The sequence below is a fragment of the Helianthus annuus genome, chromosome 2 (genome assembly GCF_002127325.2).
Source record: "Helianthus annuus cultivar XRQ/B chromosome 2, HanXRQr2.0-SUNRISE, whole genome shotgun sequence".
Lineage (NCBI taxonomy): Eukaryota > Viridiplantae > Streptophyta > Magnoliopsida > Asterales > Asteraceae > Helianthus > Helianthus annuus.
In genome coordinates, this window is record NC_035434.2 from 123,727,726 (window position 1) to 123,748,838 (window position 21,113).

Below are 21,113 nucleotides of genomic sequence, written 5' to 3' on the forward strand. Positions count from 1 at the left end.
CAACCAAACACTCTCAAAACTCAAAGTTAACCATTCACTTGACCCACAATCACCCAACATCATTCTCTACCACAAGATCTCTGCTCTCTCTCCATCTTAGCTCACCTTTTCCCTTCACCTTCTTCATCTTCTAACTTAAAACCCTAGACCTTCAATCTACCATAACTTTCTCAAATCTTCATCAATTCAACTGGTTTTTGAGTCTATCTTGAGTAATTTTTCAAGAAGAACAAAACCCACAACACGGTTTCCTTCAATTCTTGCTATTTTGCGAGATTTCTGGACGTGTACTTAGGGTTTTTGACGGGGTGTTCATCAATCTACTTGCTTTACATCTTTTCACAGTTTTTTCTGGTTTCAACAACACAAGGTATGGATTCTTTTAAATTTTATGCTTGATTCTCATATATGTAATGTTTTTCTTCCGAAATTTTAAACTTGACTAGTTTAAGAGTAGGTTGTTTAAACAATGTATGTCGTTCTAGCATGATTTTGAGTAAGATTAGTTGTTGTTGATGGAATTTGAGCATGTTTTAACTATAGTGAAGTAATTACACTTGTTATGCACATGATTGAACATGAAAGTGATGTTGAATACATTGTTGAAATTATAAGAAGTTGTAAGATTAACAAGGAAATTAACAAGTTCATGATAAAATTTGCGACTTTGAAAGTTTAAAAATGCGATTTTATTTTCATTTGTTAATTAAAAATTTCAACATCGCATCTCATGTTCAAAGTTTGGGAGTTTAATGAAGGTTGAATTTATATTGATGTTTGCTTGTTTGTGATTGTAGTTATGGCGGGTGGCAAAAGACAAAAGACTACAGGCCAAGCTTCATCATCCGGGGTTGGTTCTTCTTCCGGTTTAATACCGAAGAAGTGGGAGCAACTAAGCTCCGTAGAGGAAAACGATGCAAGATTATACCGACAGGATTGGGAGTGGGCGAAGTTTAGGGATAGCCAAAGTGCTAAAATTTGGGATGACGAGAAGAACAAACCGTTGTCGGGTTATCAAGACAGGAAGTTAGAGGCTAAGTTGTGGAAATGGAAGATGGTGAACGGTGTGAACACTTCAGTTCCAACAAGGGTAATATGTGAACGAGTTGTGAACGTAGAAGAATTTCGTCAGATCGGGATTGTGCAGATGTTTGAACGTCTAGGATGGGAAAGTGTCCTTGATTGGTGTGAAGATAATACCTCCAGGATATACTTAGCGGAAGTATGTGAATGGTTATCCACCTTGAAGCTCATGAACAAGAATGAATCTCCATCACAGTGGAAGTTGGTGGGAAAGACTACTCGAGGGAACATGACAATGTCCTTCGAGACGATGAATCGTATTGCTCGTTTCGACTCCTTGGGAATACAAGCATATGATTACCCATCCATCGAACATTTTTTGGATAATCATTTGAACAACAACGATGCCGAGCAACTGTTAGATATTATCTTACCGTTCAACAAAGGGGGAGAATTGAAAAGAAAGCAAATGTCGCTTGAGGGAAAGATTCTTCAAGGGATTTCTGTTGAGAACATCTTGGCGAGGTTTGGTGATCGTGGAGGTGTTAGAGTGAGTGACTGTAGGGTGGTGCACGCCTTGCTTTATGGAACCCCAACGTTGTTATGGCGCCTTATAGTAATGATGAACACGTGGGCTACTAGGGAGTCGTCCCAGAGGCGTTTTATTCCGTACGCACGCCTCTTTAGTGCCATGATTGTGCAACAAAATTGTTTACCCCTGGAATCACTATGGGTTCCTAAGCCGGTGGAGGAATTTAATTTGGCGTACATGAGGAAGAATTGGAAGATAGAAGTTAAGTTCTCGGGAAACAAGTACGTTGTGACCGATGATTTGGGCAACAAGTATGAGATCCGTACTTCTGGAGCACCACCAGTAGAGGAAGAAGATGAAGAAATGGGGGATGAAGAAGAGGAAGTTGAACCCGCCGGTGCACAAAGACCAAGGCAATGGTACATGCGGCCACATAGGGAAATTAACGCAGATGTGGCGGGTTTTGTGACCATGAGACGGGTGCCTTCTTACAAGAATTTTGATCGGGGGCAACAGGAGCTATATGACAATGTCTCCGCTTGTATAGGTGAAGGAAGGGAGTACAATCGAAGAAGGGAAACTTGGGAGGGGTCGCACGGATCCGCAATGCAAGAATATTGGGCAGCTCAAGAAGCCCATAGGGAAAGAACGAACAAATTTATGGAAGAACAAGAACTGTTCCAAGCGATGCAAAGATCACACATGGAACAGTTGACAAAGATGCAGGAGGATGAGGCTGCCCGAAGACGGGCATGGGAAGAAGCAGCGGCAGCGCGTCAACAAGAAGAAACAGAATTGAACCGACGCCGTTGGAGTGCCTTGTACGTCTCTCAACAAATGGCGATGAATAACGCCAAAGTGCTCCATGATCAGGAGCGGCACCAAAGAGACTACCAAGCCGGCCTCCCACACGCCGAGCACTCGGGGTGGACAAATTACCCCGATCTTCCCTACCCGCAAGGCCCATCCGACCCGACTCCACATTGGCCCGAAGCGGTAGGGTCTAGCTTCATCCCGATCCCGTACCAACCGCCGCCTCAAGGAGAGCAAAGCCCCCTAGATAACTATAGGGAGATATTCGAGGCCCTCACTGGTTATCCATACCAACCCAACCCGCCAATGGATCCAAACGAGCGATATCAGCGGTAGAGGTATGGTATATTTCATGTGTTTGTTGTATATTTTGTTCCGTTATTTCTTGTCGTTTTTATTTAATTTATGTCTAGTTAAATGAACTTTGTGGGTGTGTTCCCTATATAACCCTCACGAGACCTCTCGTCCTCCCAAGCTATTAGGGGGTTTAAAAGGGCTTGTTGCATAAGCTAAATGCAACCGTGATTCCTACGAAAGTGAGTTAGGTTTGTTGTTGTTGTAAAATTTTGTCCACAAAAAAAAATCAAAGTAAAATAATGCATGACTTGGTAATATGTTCATAAAAAGGGTAGAACTACGTACTAACAAATTTTGATGGTTGTGAGAAGCATGCTTCTACACAAGGATTAGAATTTGTAGGTACAACATGTTTGCGGGACAACCATTTTTATGAAGAGACGAAGGATATGAGCATCAAGCGATAAAGGTCAGGTGCATGTGTTTCTTTTTACTTTGATTGTTAGTTAGGAACAAGTGGATTGTAATATGTATTTTAATTTTCGGGGTGAAAAGTTGGGAAGGTTAGTCGTGTCACATCCCTTGTGCATTCTTAAAACTCTAGTTCTTACACATTGAGGACAATATGTACTTCAAGTGTGGGGATGGGGGAGTAGTAAAAATTTTCGATTTTTACCCATGCATTTAAACACTACACATTGAGGACAATGTTTGCCTCAAGTGTGGGGATGGGGGAAAATTTCAAAATTTTTTTCAAAAATGTCTTGCTTTAAAAGCAATCTTAAAAGCACAAGTAACCAAGTCAACGAGGGATGTCACAACCCATTTGGTCGTTTGTCATGGTCAAGTTCAAATTAATAAGCATAACGGGTATTTAGTGGGTGGTTATTTGGGAATAATCCGCCTAAGAAACTAGTATAGCATGCATATCACATATCATACCCTTATACGTGAGGTTTGAGCCATTTTTACATCATAGAGTTACATTTACATGTTTCTTTGTTGAGTGGACCATTAGTCGCGTATTGTAGAACTTGCAACTTTTGATACGTTTGAGACTATAGACCAAATACAAGCACGAGAATGATTAAGGCATTAGGTAAACCTTTTCTCTTAAAACCATTTTTCTATCCTTACCCGAACAAACTCCCTAGTCGCCCATTTTGAGCCTAAACCTTTCGTTTGACCACCCTATAGCCCATAAACCTTAAACCTTTTCTTTTTAGACCCGTGTGATGAAAATTCAATTATAGGAGCTTAAGTTTGTATAGTTGTTATGATTCTTTAAAAAAAAGAGAAGAAGAAGAAGAAGAAAAACGTTGCGAAAAAGATTGAAAAAGCTTTGAGAAAAACACAAAAAGAAGTGTTAGTAGTTGTTGAATAAAAGGCTTAAGTTGTTGCCTTGTAGTGATGTTTATAGTTTACTTTTGTTTAGAATAGTCTTTTGTAATAAAAATCGAATTTTCATCGCCATAGCCACTTTAAAATGTTCTATTCCTTACCCTTAGCCTAGCCCCGTTACAACCCTTCAAAGACCTTTTGACTTGTGCTTAGTATTTGTGTTCGGTAGCGGAGAATGATTGAGTTGCAAGCCTATGCGGGTACGTGTTCTAATCGGTTTTGAGCGATTAATTGTTGAAGTGCTAATACATTATACACGTTAGCCAATTTTAAGCCGAGTGGAGAGCACATTGTGACGGATATGCATGAGTTGTTAGTTTTACGGGCGGGTTAATCTTGGATAACCATTAGTATATGTGATTATTCACCTAACCGGTAAATATGTGAAATTTGTAAAGAGTTTGAACTTTTGTATGACAATAGACCTTAACCTTTGTCTCGGGAATGGGATGTGTATTCGTTGTTCGACCCACGTGAAAGTGAAAAACAGATTTGCTTGAGGGCAAGCAAAAGACAAGTGTGGGGATGCAATACGTGGTTGTAAACCGGTGCTCGTTATTGTTTAACTTAACGTTTTTACGTAAGTTTTAGTTTCGAATAGCCTACTTTTAATCAAGAATGTGTTTTGCAGGTTTGATGGAGTTTAAGGAGCTTTTCAGGAGCTTTACGGGTCACCGGGTCGAAAACCGGAGCACCGGGATGCGTTACGGATCAACCGAGAGTCAAGGAGCGAAAAAATGAGAAATGAGCTTCAAGAAGCCGTCGCCGACGGGCTAGAGGCCGTCCCGGACGGGCTCTAGATAACCCCGTCGGCTAAAAACCTCCGTATCCAATCATTTTAACCGTCGGCACCATTTCAATTTTTGGGGACCCGTCGGCGACGGGGTCAGACCCGTCGGCGACGGGGTCAGGCCCGTCGGCGACGGGCAGTGGTTTTAACAAACGCGAATTTGGTTGAAAATTGGGTTAAGCTCGGTTTCTATTGGATGGGGGTATTCAATTCGTAAGTTACACACTCCTTGGGTTTTGAATCTTGTTCTTGGAGCCTAATTCACCTACCAATGACCACCATTCAACTTATCACTACATCTCCAACCCGAATCAAGAATCATCTACCATCATTCATCACAATCTTGATTCAAAACCCTAGCCATCAATCCATTCATCCATTCATCCATCATCATCCATCACCAATCTTCATCATTCATCAATCATCCAATCAAGCTTCAAAGATGACTCCATCCGCATTCCAAACATCCGGTGATCAAGTTGCATCAACTATGAGCGGCTAATCATCTCGGTTTCACCCCGGTGCAGGTAGTTGTTAATTTTAGGGTTTCAATTTGTTCTTGTTTCATCTTAGTGACAATTTGTATTTGGTTTTTGAAACTCTTGACAATAGTATTACATTTGTTATGAATTCGTGAATTGTCGAGCGATGTTAAAAGTTATGACTTTGCGAAACGGTGATATGTAATTGTACATTGTCATTGTTAGGATTTACTTGTGTTGATTACAAAGTGTCTTTTTGTCCGTTCTTCGGGGCGTTGATAGTTAGTAGCACCTAAGTCACGGTACACTAAATCCGTTAATCAAATGCATTTGAGTTGAAACTAAAAACTGTAGAAATCCTAGGTTAGCAATTACCGAAACCGGGTGTGATTCCTTTTTATCATTATTGTTCTAGTATCCAATTTTCTTGCAATCGTTAATTAGTAGTTGTTAATTAATTAATCCTATTCCAGTAGTTCAAATTCACATCTTTTTATTAAACAAAAATACAAAAACACTTTAGCAAGCTTCATAATTGTGACAACTCTTTATAATTCAGTCAAGTCCATACACAAACCACATACTCTTCGTGGATCGACCCCTTACTACCACTAACACATTGTTAAGGGTAATTTGGGCTTATTAATATTATCTTTGACCGGAGCGCGACACTCCGATCAAATTTTGGCGCCGTTGCCGGGGAGTGCGTACGCTTTGTGTTTGGATATTGTTTGAATTTGTGTGATTAACTGTTTAAGTTGTTTAGCTTTCTTTTTGTACTTGTCTTTTTCCTTGTTACGCGGGGTGTGTTACTTGTGCAGGTTACAGGTAGTGCATGCATACGCGGAACTCCGGGAGGACTTCACCTTTAGTCTACGAACCGGAAATCGAAAGACTCGCAAGAAGGAACCTAGCAAGCCGGTTAGAAGCAACTCTTGGGTTTAGCTTTATCTTTAGGGTTTAGCATTAAGGGTTTAGCTTTAACTTTTGGGTTTAGCTTTAGGGTTTAGCCTTTGGGTTTAGCTTTAGGGTTTAGCCTTTGGGTTTAACTTTTGGGTTTAGCTTTAGGGTTTAGTTTTTGGGTTTAACTTTTGGGTTTAGCTTTAGGGTTTAGCCGGTTAGAAGCAACTTTTGGGTTTAGCATAGGGTTTAGCTTTAACTTTTGGGTTTAGCTTTATCTTTAGGGTTTAGCATTAAGGGTTTAGCTTTAGGGTTTAGCATTAGGGTTTAGAATTAGGGTTTAGCTTTAGGGTTTAGGGTTTAGCATTAAGGTTTAGCTTTAGTGTTTATGGTATAAGGTTTAGGATTTATAACACATATTTTTTCAATTTTAAACATGTATATACATATATGTATATTTGTCAATATACATATATGTATAGTTAAAAGATCTAACTTATAATAAAAGACTACAAATAATGCCACATGGCATTCTCTTTTTCAACCTCATAAATTTTATTTATATATGTTTAATAAATTTCTTTTAATATTAATATTAACTAATAACCAATTTATAGATATCACTTATTTTTATCCTTATCTTTATATAAAATTAATAAATAACTTCAATTTTGCAATTTAAACTCTTTGTTTTTTTTTTTTTTACTTTTAACTCAAAGTTTTTAATCTTTTGCAATTTAATCTCAACTCTTTTTTATTTTCAATTTTAGTCCACCATACTTTTCATCTTTCCCAAATTTTTCGTTTCATTCTAAATATGTGAGTTAATGCACTGCAATATGCGTGTGGGGTTCAACATTTTTTCTGCGTTAGACAAGTTCGTCCAACACGCGGGTCTTGGATGGACTTAGTTATTTTTTTCTATGTTTTACGTTTCGGTTTAATTTCTCAGCAACGAGCGTGCGTGATTCAAAGATTTTACGTCTACTTTTCGCTCGGCGTTATTTTTTCCCGTTTTTATTTATTTTGTTTTTACGAGTTTTTCCGGTGTTGGTGGTCACTGACAATGGTATAGTATTGCTACTACTTAACACAATTTTTGACAACCGCTGCAACGCAGGGGCTTAATACTAGTTAACAATATATACATGTGTATAAATCCCAAATTTTTTTTTAAAAATAAAATAAAATATTTAATCCTTCAAGAAAAAGCTGCGATTATTCCAAAAAAAAAAAAATTGCATTTTTTTCACCTTTTTTTGCATTTTTTTGCATTTTTTGCTTAGGGAAAATGTGTGGTACAGATTGTTTCTCAAGTTTCTAAAATAGGGTGGACTTCTCTTAGGATCCCTATATATATATATATAGGGGATGGTTCAAATGAAAACCACTTTTATTGTGAAAACTCGAAAACTAACTAAAAAAAGCCTAAAAAACACACAAAATTTTTTTTTTCAATTTTTTTTATAAAAAATCGCTAGTTTTTATATATAAAAAAAAACTTTTTTTCAAAAAAATAAAAAAAAATTTGTGTAGTGCACATGTGTAATAATACACATGTGTAGTACACATACATATGTGCAGTATTACACATGTGCGCTACACAAAAAATTTTTTTTTTTTGAAAATTTTTTTTATATTAAAAAACCTGCGAAACTTTGATTGCAAAAAAAAAAAATTAAAAAAAAAAATTTTTTGTATGTTTTTTTTGGCTTTTTTTAATTAGTTTTCGAGTTTTCACAATAACTTGTGGTTTTCATTTGAACCTTCCCCTATATATATATATATATATATATATATATATATATATATATATATATATATATATATATATATATAGGGAGCCGCTAGAATGAGAACCACCTCGAGTTGTAAGAACCGCGAGAACTACACCCCACGGAGGGGCGTTCGCCGCGATTTTTTTTTTACAAGTAGATGTGTGCATTATAAACACGGCCGTAAAAAATGACGGCGAACGCCCCTCCGTGGGGTGTAGTTTTTTACACCTCAAGTTTGGTGAAAAAAAAAAGAAAAAAGAAAAAAAAATTAAAAAACACCAAACTTGAGGTGTAAAAAACTACACCCCACGGAGGGGCGTTCGCCGTGATTTTTTACGGCCGTGTTTATAATGCACACATCTACTTGTAAAAAAAAATCGCGCCGAACGCCCCTCCGTGGGGTGTAGTTCTCGCGGTTCTTACAACTCGAGGTGGTTCTCATTCTAGCGGTCCCCTATATATATATATATATATATATATATATATATATATATATATATATATATATATATATATATATATATATATATATATATGGGGTAAGGTTCATTTAAGAATAACATTTATTGTGAGAATCGTGAGAACAAATGTGAACAAAATAAAATAACCTAAAAAAACGTAACCCCCCCCCCCCCCCAAACCCCAATCTAGACACTCACATCATCAATTTTTGTGTGAGTAATTTTTTTTTTTGTTTTTTAGTTTGCTTTTGGTTGTGTTTACATTGTTTCTCGCAATAACGGATGGTTTCTAACGGATTATTCTCCTATATGTATATAGTTTTTTTTTTTTTTTAAATGTGCCCTAGCCGGAAGTCCTTTCCACTAGGGTTAGCTATGCTTCTCGTATAAAATCTTTTAAAAATACGCTATGAACCTCTTGACATTGAAGAGACATATAGTGATTTAAATAAACAACGAAGAGTTGTTGAACACCAATAATAATATATTTTATCTGACATATAAACTTAAGAAGGCAACAAAACAACCCAAATAAACTTTCTTATTCATTGTCTCTATACCATTCCTAACCGGTCATTGTCTCCATACCATTCCTAACCGGTATTTGTTGCGTATGTGACATAATTGAGTTTAAAAAAAGCCCAAATTGAGTTCAAATAAAAGTTCATAAAAATTCGGTGCGATTTTACAAACAAAATTGTTTTTTTTTTAAGTTTTAATCGTGTGACGTTTAAGAAATTCACATGAAACTGATTGCCATTTTTACCATCACGTATCAATATTGTTGCAATATCACCCTATGATCTTTCATCATCCACCACATGTGAACCTAGACTTTTATAAGGTGACTTATATTGTTACATTACTCACATGACATCGGTACATCAATCACTATAACAAGATGAATATGAGTTATATATTCAACATCACTATTTCTCACCCGCCAACATGAGGCGTATCACTTTTTTCACCAATCAATACAACTCGTATAACCTTTTCACCCAACTTAGAAAACAGACGTAAAAATTGATGATGTGAGTGTCCAGATTGTGAGGGTAACAACCTTTTATGTAGGTAACTTTTGTAAAACTTGTTAGTATTTATTTTAAACAAAAATAAAAAAAGATCTTGTAAATTGTGAAACACAAGTTGGCGTCTCAAGTAACACAACTAGTTTCAACTTTTGTTTGACGTTAGCGGAACCCACACCACTATTTAATTGAGTTTAATCCCCCCAAACCGATGTACAAAACGCCACATATACATTGCATCGCTTGCTTCTCCTCCACGAACAAACTCCATACCAGAACCCATCGAGATCCGACGCTACCGTTGGATTTCGTCCTTCCTTCGTCTCAATGACAAAACTTTCTTCATCCGCCATCATCACATCTATCATCGCCACAACCACTGCAACCCTCTCCTCCTCCTTCCAGGTAGATTCATTTTTCCCACTTTTATACAATTCAGGGTTCTATTGAGTTTGTTTGTTTAGTCAGATGATAGTAGCAATTGATGTTGTGTGACAGGAATTGAGAGGGAGAAAGTGGGGGGAAACCGGTTTGGAGGAGAAATTTGCGCCCAGATTCGATGGATTGAGGTTTATTGAGACCTTGGTCACTGCACACAAGTGAGCCAAGATGCAGCTTTGTATCTTAACCATGTTTTCTGATCAAGTTTTTGTTTTTAGATCCCGTTTGTTGGGCGCCGGATGTGTTGCTATTTGAGTTTGTTATCAAAAGATATAAATTCACTATTTTTTTATTTTTTTTTTAAATCAGCTAACGCTTAATTTGTGATGATGAGCAAACCGATACCATATAATTTGTACGTGGCAAAAACAGGTGGGTAGTGGGTCATGTTGGATTCGGGTCAGAACAAAACGCGTTTGAAACATAAGGTTTTTAGAAAATGGTGAACAGCAAGTAGTAAATTATTTGTAACCCCTTTGCAACCCTTTAAACCCGAGTGAACCTGATTCAATTTGCGACCGAACCCGATGAACTCGAACCATTTCCATCCCTTTTCCCATGTGCTTCGCTCTCTTGTTCACTAGCCAAAAAATCCATCCGGATTGACACCAAGATTCAATTGGCAGTGTACCAGATGAGCCCGGTTCCCCATCCTAAAGATGCCCCTAATAAGATACCATAAAGCTAACATCATATGATCATTGGCTACTATGCTTTTTGTAACCATATGTCAACGAGTCCTTATGAAAAAATCTGTTTGATCAAGTTTCATAAAATTGTTACATATGATTAATTAGGTTAAAATGGATACCTTTCGAAACCAACCGTTTCATAAAAATGGTAAAAGAATAAAAAGAAGCAACCGTGTCGGAACATACAAGAAAGTTAATTTAATATGATCAACTACTAATATGCTTATTCAGGCTAGGGAAATACCTCTTTTTTTTTTCCAAAATACCCGTATTTGTATTAGTATTCGTATCGTTTTTAGGTATTCAGTATATGTATCGATACCTAGTTTTATTGATTATGGTATTTGATTCTTTTGGTATCGGTACAGGTACAAGTAAAAATGGGTACTTGTACCGAATTTTATATAGACATTTAAAAGTTTTTTTTTTTATATTACGTTTTATCTCGTATTATGGTATGTATTTACGGTATTCGTATCAATTTTACCAATTTGGTGTCCGTATCGTATTGGTACTAGAGGTGTACAAACCGTTTTTTTTCCCAAACCGATTCGGTTTTTTTAACCGGTTTCGGTTTATTTTTGTTGGAGACAAATCGCTTTCCAGGGTTCAAACCCCAAACTGCTAAAACCGATTTTGGTTCGGGTTAAAAACCGGTTTATACCGGTTTTAACCGATTTTATTTACAATTGGTTTAGTTTTAAAACCAGTTTCAGAGATTGAGAATATGAACCAGTTACAAATCGCCGGGTCGGTTCGGTTTGAAACCGAACCTTTTAAAAAAACCAGTTAAAAAAACGGTTTTTTTTTGTACATGTCTAATTGGTACTCGTACCAATTTTACCTATTTGCTACTCGTGTCAATTTTATCTATTTAGTATTCGTATCAGTGCTCAAAACAAAAATAAAAAAAGTGGTACAAAACGGGTATCATAGCGAAATACCCGTACTCGTACCGTACCAATATATTTAGTACGGTATTTCAAATTTGGTACCGGTACGGGTACAGGTACAAATACCGGACCAATCCCATCTCTCACTCATGCTATATACGAATGACTATTGTAGAAAATGTGAAATTTGATTAGGGTCAAAATTGCTGTTAAAATAATGTTGAATTTGATTAGGGTCAGAGACTAAGAATGGGCTTTCTTTAGAAAGTGTTAATTTGATTAGGGCCAAAATGGGCCACTAATAAAAATATTACATTTGGGTAGTGTTTGGTATGCAGGAATGAGAGGTGGAATGGAATGGATGATTACGAGGGAATGAAGAAAAGGGTGTTTGGTTGGTCAATGGAATGGAATCACCCATTCCAAAAGGCATTCCATTCCCTCAAAATCATTCCTTCCACCCCCCATGTTTTTTTTCCATTCCATCCCCTCTTGCACCATTCATCAACAACACCACAACCCACCACCTTCGCCACAACCCACCACCACCCAACACCGACGCTATCGCCGCCACCCGCCACCACCTCACCCCGACAGCCACCGTCGCCGCCGCCACCCACTCGCCACCGTTATCACCCACAGCTGCGACCAACCGCCAACGCCACTCGACGCCGCCGCCCACCACTATCGTCGACGCCACCACCACCGCCACCACCAACCGACGCCGCCACCACCAACCGCCACCTCTGCTGCCAGCCACCACCAACGTCCACCTTGCCGCCACCACCAACGGCCACCTTGCGGCCACCACCACTCGTCGTCACCGCCACATCGCCATTCGCTGCCACCACCACCCATCGCCGCCACCGACACCCACCACCGCCACCTATAACCACGACAATCACTACCACCAACCACCACCACCGCTCACCGCTGATTTTATTACTCCGCTTTTCTTGCCTACCGAGCAATACATAATAATAATTCATTCTATTCACACATGGTAACCAAACAAGACATGGAATGGTAATGATCCATTGCATTCTCTCGTCCATTCCATTACCTCGTCCATTCCATTCATTCGTTCATTCCATTACCCCATACCAAACAGACCCTTGGTAATGGTGAGGTCAGAATGGGCCATTACAGAAAATGTGAGATTTAATTAGGGTCAATTGGGCCGTTGTAGAAAATGTTGGATTCGATTAGCGTAAGAACAACATTTAAAAAAAATGCTAAAAATCTACTACTTCTAATAAAGCAAAATAATCTTAAGCCACATGTCACTAACTTAAGCCAATCATTGCCACGTGGCAATGTGATATTCCTGCTCGATTGATTTTGAGCGGCAATTCTTCTACTATCTTTTCCCTCACACGCTATTCTTTCTTCCGCTCCGCTTCAAACCCTAATGCTGTGTTCCAGATATCCACTTAACAGGGGGAGGGGAGGGGAGGGGAGGGAAAATGAGATTTTTTTTGCCTGGTAATAGTCTTTCCAATTTGGAAAGACATGGAGGGGAGGGGAGGGATGGGGAGGGATTTTTAACTCGGGAACACACCCTAATAGTCATCTACTCTATGACGATTTTTCAGAAAACCTAAATCTCATCCCGTCGCTTTTTCTTTTCCTTAGAAACCAGAAACCATGTTGCCTTCTTTCTCCATTTCTTTTCATCTCTCATATCTATCGGAACAAAGATCCTGCCCATTACCTTCTTTCTCCATCTCTTTACCAAAACCCTACCCTTGAATCTGAAGGAATCAAGCAACATCAGGTATGTTAATCTATAATCCGTTGATGATTACATTGTAATGTATGTTAATGTTCTTATGGTCCATATAAGTTCGTATTGTAGGGTTTTGAAACAGTCGCCCTTACTAAATCTCTATTTTAGGGTTTGAAACAATTTCAATTTTCATTCTTGATTGTAGGGTTCTTATGATATTCAAAATTTCTCATAAAGATGCGGGGGTGTCTCTATTCTTCACATATCCTTCGATTTTCATTCTTAAATATATTAAACCTGGTTGATTTAATGTATTTTGACTTATTTTTGCAAAGGTTATAATTTGAATAATATAAAACTACACGGTTCGGATTTAATGTAAAATACGAATCTACAATACGAATCTTTGTATTTTAGTTGCTTGATCGTATAATTAGTAATTATAGATGTTTCAAACTTCCAATATATCAAAACCTGTATTGATTACTCTTGATCAGGACTTTAGTTGACTTTAACTTTTACAGTGTTTTCTTCTTGGACTTTGTTGTATGATACTGATGTAAGACAAAACAGTATGAACATATGCACTGTGTCTTGAATGTTTTTGGAATTCTTTTAACAAATTATGTGTTTTTAAACCTTATTGCACAAACAGGACCAAAAATATATATGTTTAAAAAATGTTGTCTCCATGCTGGTCAAGTCCGGAATGTGTTTTCCTCAATACGAATTGTAGGTGTGTCGGTGGGATGTAGGTGAACACTACCAAAATGTAATGACCTTAACCTTATTACGAATCGTTGCTGAGGTAAACACATTCAAGATTTGCTAAGTCTGGAGACCCCATTTTTTAAACGAAACAAAATCGACCCCATTTGTGTAAGAAGGAGAAAAAAGCAACAGTTTTGAAAAAAAAAAATCAATGTTTTTGACTTGCTTCACTGGCTCATGCTAATGCACTTCTTATTATGTATGAGTGATAAATCAAAGTTATTTATACAAGAGTTAATTACATAGTTAGTCCCTGTGATTTGCACAAAGTAACATACTTAGGTACTAATAGTTTAAAATCACATTCTAGGGTATTAACTTTTCATTTTTGATACATTTGGAGGCATTAACGTTATTTGTAGGTTTAAAATCACATTCTATTAGTACCTAAGTATGTTATTTTGTGCAAACCACAGGGACTAACTATGTTAATACCTCCAAACGTTACAAAATGAAAAGTTAATACCCTATAAGGCGATTTTAAACTATTAGTACCTAAGTATGTTAGTTTGTGCAAACCACAGGGACTAACTATGTGATTAACTCTTTATACAATATACTTTGATAAATATTTTCCCCTTGAAAAAATATGTATGAACAATATAAAGATATGGGATAATATATTTTCCCTTGAAAAAAATCTATACAGGACAATCAATTCGTTAACACAAGACAGCAATCTTTTATTATTATTTTTTTTTCAAAAATCGAAAATTGTTCTAATTTTCCCGGTTTGTTTCTGAATTTGAAAGTGATCATGGTCTCTACTTTCTGGCAGCTTTGTTTCAGATAATTCGCACAGCAACCAGCGGAGGCATGGCTTAAGGTATGAATCACCAGTCAGGCTTTTTTAAACGTGCTTATGGTTTGTTTTGTTTTTTGAATGTGTTTATGGTTTGTTTTTTTTAGTGGTAAAACGAGTATAACATGTTAGTGGATTGGCCAGTAACTTCTTAACTATGTTTTTTTATTACTATAAAGAATCCTTACTTTCATTTGTGCTTGCCACCCTTCACCTTGCTAAATTTACATCAATTATTTGTTTACATTGATCTAAATTCTACAATCATGGGCGATTATACATGGACACAAAGGTAATGGTTGGTTTCATTAATGAGAAAGGGATTTTTCTTATCAATGCCTGCTTCATAAAGAACAGGTTTGACCTCAAGCCTGAAGTCTAGACCGTTAGAAGACAAAAAAAACCCTCTGAGATCACGCACATTTCACAATAGTTCTGGAAGTTTTACAATACAATGTTATTATACTACGAAATTAATAGTACACTTCATGACTCATATATTTATTTACACTTAAAACGCAAAACATTCAGGTGACCCGACTTAATCTGGAAAAAATTTCGGTGTCAACTAATTAAAAATCTCTCGGTAGACACACCATCAGAAAATTCTGACCCTGTAGAATATTCTTATGTCCGCTATTGGCTGTGTTTAAATTTCATGTTAGTTATTGATTCTTCATCAATAATTCTATATTCAACAAATTCTGCATCACCCTTCCCTTGCAACAAAAATACAGAGATCTGTCTATACTCTATACCAATTCAAAAGGGTCTGGTTGGTGTTGGATGACACATGACAGGAGGTATTGCAGGAATCTTACTGGGTTGTGTTTGGGCCAGGTTTATGTGCCAAACTTGGCTGTAACAATGCGCGCCTCACATATGGTCTCATACCTGTTGGGTACCAGGTTACTCAATACCCATCAGGTGTTGGGTATGTTCGTTAGCTTTTACTAAAAATACCGGATAGAATTTTCTAAGTACAATTTTTTACTATTCCAGCTTTTAATAAAAATACCGGATAGAATTTTCTAAGTACTTAATTTCTTTAAACTTCAAAGCTTACTATTTACATTCTTGCAGCTATTGTTGATGAAAAGAGGTGGAAAGGTTACTTACACTGGACCTCTAGGATACCATTCTCACCTACTACTAGACTATTTTGAAGTGAGTCAATACTACATTCTTATTTCATGCTTACAGTTAAACAACATATAAAAGCTAGCATGAACAGTTCACTTCTCAGTCCATTCAAGGGGTTAACAAAATAAAAGATGGTCAAAATCCGGCCACATGGATGCTCGATGTTACTTCTTCAACAGTCGAAGCTCAACTTGGTGTTGATTTTGCAGAGATCTATGCCAACTCAGATCTGTATAAGTATGAATCCTCCTAATGTTTCCCCTTATAATTCATTTTCTTTGTAATATATATTCTATCAAGACCCCCGATTATGTATTCTTTATGACAGGAGGAACCAACAGCTAATTACCGAGCTAAGTAAACCATCACTAAGCTCCCAGGATCTTTACTTCCCAACCAAGTATGTGTGATCCTTTTGGACACAATGCTTAGCTTGCTTATGGAAACAACACTGTTCTTACTGGAGGCACCCACAGTATAATGTTGTAAGGTTATTCAAATTGTTTTCTATGATGTGGGATTTAAGTTTCATCATGAACAACATTTATGCACACCACCTGTTTGATGAAATGCCTGACTGAAATTGAAAATTTGTATTTTTTATTTTTTGTGTGTGAAACTTTTGAATTTTATCAATGGGGTAAAAGTTTTGAATCAAAGTTATATAATACAATTAGTATTGGTGTAATTATACTGATGAATATTCTGATGGTCTGGTCTTTTGCAATTATCGCATTGTACAGCCATAAACTTATTTTTTGGTTTAAGATTTCAGCAGTTTTGGAATCCTCCTCTCATATTTGCTCTTCCTTTCTCATGTTGTGTTTTACACAAAATTGAAGTTCTAGGGTTCGAATTTGCATACGACTTTACAATTTTGCCATTTGCAGATCTACTCGCTGAATCTAAAATCACAGTAATTGTATGTGATTCGTTTCTTTATTTTTTTTTGTTTTGATCTTTGTAATCCTACTCATTCATGTTTATTCTCAATTAGGGTTTTGCTTCCCTCTTCTCACCGTTGTCGCAAAAATGTAATATAAGATCTTTTCAATGGCAGCCATATGTATTCCGTGTTGTTCTGGTGTTCTCCCTGAACTTTCTATTACGTAAGTATATAACTTTGATTATTAATCATTTAATCAAGAAATGTTTTCTTATACATCATTTTAATTATATATATTTCTGCAACGGGTGGCCTCACAATAATATATATCAGGTGCAGTAGTTAATTCTGAGCACGTGGTCATATTTGGTACATGGGTTAAAATTTGATTATGGGTCAACTAAAGCCTCAACTATAATGAAGTTTGTTTTGCATACAACCTGTTGATTATTGAAGACTTGAAGGTACATTTTCTTCCCGAACTTGACCCCCAATTGTTAAATCTTGCAAGTTCCCTAATTCCATTGGTATGTTAGGGTTAAATTGGCATTGTGCTAATTAAAATATGTGATGGACATGAAGGAAAATTTGGGTTCATTTCTTTGGGTGATGAATGTTGTCCCTGAAGATGGATCTAACACATTGAAGCTTATTTATGATAGAGGCTTAATCGCCTCAAATCATGTCGCGGGGATCGAGAAGGCGATGGGTGATGTTGTGAGCGGTGGAAGTGGTGAGGAAAAAAGGGCAAAATTCTACAGGTTTCTGCGACAAAAAAGAATAGTCCGATTAAGGAGTTGATTGATAGAAAAAGTTCAGCGAAAGGATTGAATACTGATGAACTAGAAGCAAGGTTCTTTCCTTACCATAAGTTACTCAGAGACCGATCAACACTAAAAGCACCTGCCGGGACCCACGAAGCTATCAAAACCAAGGTTGGTTTAGCTGTTACTGAAACAAAACCGGAGGGTAAATTGTCAAGTACGGTTGATGAGAGATGTATAGCACCTTTGATATCAGACTCATTGAGTAAAGGGGAGTCGAAAGTTATAGTCAGGGGTGGTTCGGAGATATGTGAAGTTCAAGAAACGGATGAAAATGTAAATTCAAGATGACTTGATTCTTCAAGCACTTACATCGGCAAATGTAACGTTGAGACAATGCTCACTGCTAATGAAACACTTGAATATTGCGATGAAGAGGAAAACAAGGCAGTTATGATCTATGTAGAGGAGATAGACGATAGTTTTAATAACCAGTTGAACGTGATCGGGCACAAGGCTTCTACTGGTGGATGGTTTGTATCAGAAGGATAGTCGGTTTTGCTTGCTTATGATGATGGTTCATGCATGTTCTATGATGTTGCCAACTCTGAGGTACTAAATGATGATGTATATTATATGTTAGCATGTTGCATTAGCTGTAGGTGACATATTTAAACATGATTTCTCTTGATAATCAATTTTTTAAACAACTTCTTGCAAATATGATTATGTTTGCATAAATAACTAGAGAATTTAAAAGTCAATTTAAAAGGGTTACCTGTTTTTTTTTTTTTTCGATGCAGGAAGTGGGAAAATCCATACATTGCAGGAAGTAGTTAATTACTTGCTGGTCAATAACAACGATTGGGCTACTTTGCCTTTTTGTGGCATCGAGGTAAAATTCTTCAGTTATAAAATACTAAAATACTTTATAATAGATACTTAGTTGCCTAATTTTATTTGTTTATAGGGCATATGTGCTATTATTATAATTAGGGATTATAACTGTAAGAATTATGTAGATATTGGTATATCTGAGCTAGGGATTTTTTGTGGTATCGGTACCGTACCGAACCGGTACTACAAATACCGATACCGAAAGTCGTCAAAACTTGGTACCGGTACAAAAATTGTTTGGTACGGTACTGGTATTTGAAGATAAAAATTGGTATTTTACCGGTACCGAAAATACGGGTACCACAAATGTCAAAAAGTGGTTACCAGTAACGTTACTAAAAGAAAAAAAATCGGTTCCGATACCCAGTACTAGATACTCATCCCTAATCTGAGCCTAAGTGTAAGAATTTTATCTTATGATTCATGGTTGTAAGAAAATTTTTAAACTTTTAAACACAAGTTTGGAATCTTTCTATTTGGAATGTTCTTAACTGGCCGATAAAGAAAAATATCAAAAGATTTATGTAAAGATTTTGATCTATTATAGGATCATCACTTTAGAAAATTATGCATAGTGCAATTTGACCTGACCAACCGATAAAGTAGAATATTAAAGATCTATGTAAGGAGTTGAACTATTGCAGAATACAAGTATTCGTTAGTTGCTGTAATAGGTAACATGGTATTTTCGTTTTTGGTTTCTTTTGCTCTCTGAGATTGATTAGATGATAGTGTTATTAGTGATGGTTGAGTTCTACTCCAACTTGGGACTTCGCTAGCAATGATCCTCATCATACAAGTGGAGGGTATGAGCCACCAAACAATCTGGTCATATAGTTTTGGAGGATGATGAACCTAAATAATGGATGGTGCAGGTCGAACCCGGGGTTCAAATCACTTTTGTTTCTTTACCTAATGGCGGAAATGATCTTAAACGCATTTGTTTCAAGTAAGAACTTACTTCCAGTTCTTTTTTTATTCCGTTTATATAGACATAAAAACTCATGAAACTTAACTTATTTCTAAAACATGAAAGCCGAGAAATGTTCAACAAATGGCAAGCTCAGAGGTGATGGGGCGAAAATTACGGACTACTCTCTGTTAAATCCGTAAGCGTCTCTTCGGTGTTTCAGCTCAGCCTAATGGGTTCATTAAGGGCTGGAACTCTTGGGTCCCCTCCATAGTAAACCAATTTGGTTGGCGGTCTGAAATGGAAATAGTTCCCACGCTACTGGCACTCTTGAGAAGATATATAATTGTGCCCTCCACGGATTGTTAGTTTTGTGGTGAGGATGCAAAATCTATAGAGCACCTGCTGACCTCGTGTTATGTGGCAACAAGGGTATGGAAATGGGTGTCTGTGTGGTGCAATATCCGTAGCATCATTTGCTTCTCGGTCCGAGACTAACTAGAGCTACACAAGCATGCAAGGATGGGGAAAGATAAGGCAAAAGCAGTGCAACTATTCATTCTAACGGCGTGTTGGGTTTCCAAGAAACAACTTGGTCCATTCGGTAAAACCTGTGGCGATGGATACGCTCATTGATGAAATCCAAAGTATGTCATTTTTTGGATAAAAATAGGGCTAAACTGCTATTGTTAGATTAGGAAAATTGGTTCAAGTTCAAAGTGTTTGTGTTGGTGTCACCTATGTCTGTAGGGGGGGGGGTAAAGTCAGAAAGTCCGGTGGCCTGTACTGTATTTTCAGCCTACGCATCTTGCTGGGCTGTTGCTTTTGAATCTGTAAGTTGATTTTGCTGTTAAAAAAGAACCACTCTCATCTATATACTCTCAAAAGTGATTTCCATATATGGGCTCTTAAAAGTCTTTTGGTTAGACAAAGTTCGTTCCTTTAATAACTCATACATACATATATATAAATATATATATATATATATATATATATTAAGTTCTCAAGTGTTTAATTTATTGCTAGCTCTTAGTTGAAATGAATAAAAAAATCAAAGTCAATGTCTATTATTAACAATTTATATATATATATATATATATATATATATATATATATATATATATATATATATATATATATATATATATATTGTAACGCTCCGCTTTTTCGTTACATATTTCTTTTTAGAAATAAAACATGTCACTTCTCGCATCCTACTTTAAAGCTTAATGTTTACACTGTAATTCATATTTAAATACACCTTTTAGGAGTTGATACATATTCAATACACACTAGACATTATATGACATGTTACATCTCATTTATATCTTTTATGTCTTTTAAACAAAATATATATATTATGTGCATAATACACCTTACAAGCTTTTGGAATTAATGTTCAACAAAAAAAAATATAACCTTAGGCTGTTAAAGCCATGTGATCGAACAGCCCTATGGGCATATGTAAATTGTGTTTTTTTTTTTGTTGTCATATTAAACCTTAACCACATATATTAAATGTTTTTTTTTAATTTGTTTCAACCTCCACTACTAGTAATATCATAAAATACATATTAGGCATCAGTAATATCTATCTAAAATATGTGTCTGATGTTGTGAAAACAAAACACATCAAGTTATGATATGGCTGTTGACATACGCAGCCATGAGTGTGTT

General features: G+C 36.6%; 2 long non-coding RNA genes across 24 annotated transcripts; both read left to right on the forward strand.

Annotated features, from left to right (window-relative positions):
• The first annotated feature begins 9,710 nt into the window (after positions 1-9,710).
• LOC110927143 lies at positions 9,711-10,244 on the forward strand. Its single transcript, XR_002585538.2, has 2 exons — positions 9,711-9,913; positions 10,007-10,244. It is a non-coding gene; the product is annotated as an uncharacterized LOC110927143 (long non-coding RNA).
• Positions 10,245-13,111: 2,867 nt separating this feature from the next.
• LOC110927141 lies at positions 13,112-20,362 on the forward strand. 23 transcript variants are annotated; one of them, XR_004879218.1, is made up of 13 exons: positions 13,112-13,311; positions 13,469-13,508; positions 14,813-14,860; positions 15,677-15,770; positions 15,920-16,003; positions 16,071-16,216; positions 16,308-16,901; positions 16,977-17,088; positions 17,199-17,329; positions 17,402-18,241; positions 18,433-18,524; positions 19,268-19,475; positions 19,563-20,362. It is a non-coding gene; the product is annotated as an uncharacterized LOC110927141 (long non-coding RNA). The 23 variants fall into 23 exon arrangements; XR_004879216.1 differs by lacking the exon at positions 15,677-15,770; XR_004879215.1 differs by lacking the exon at positions 13,469-13,508.
• The last annotated feature ends 751 nt before the right edge of the window (positions 20,363-21,113 follow it).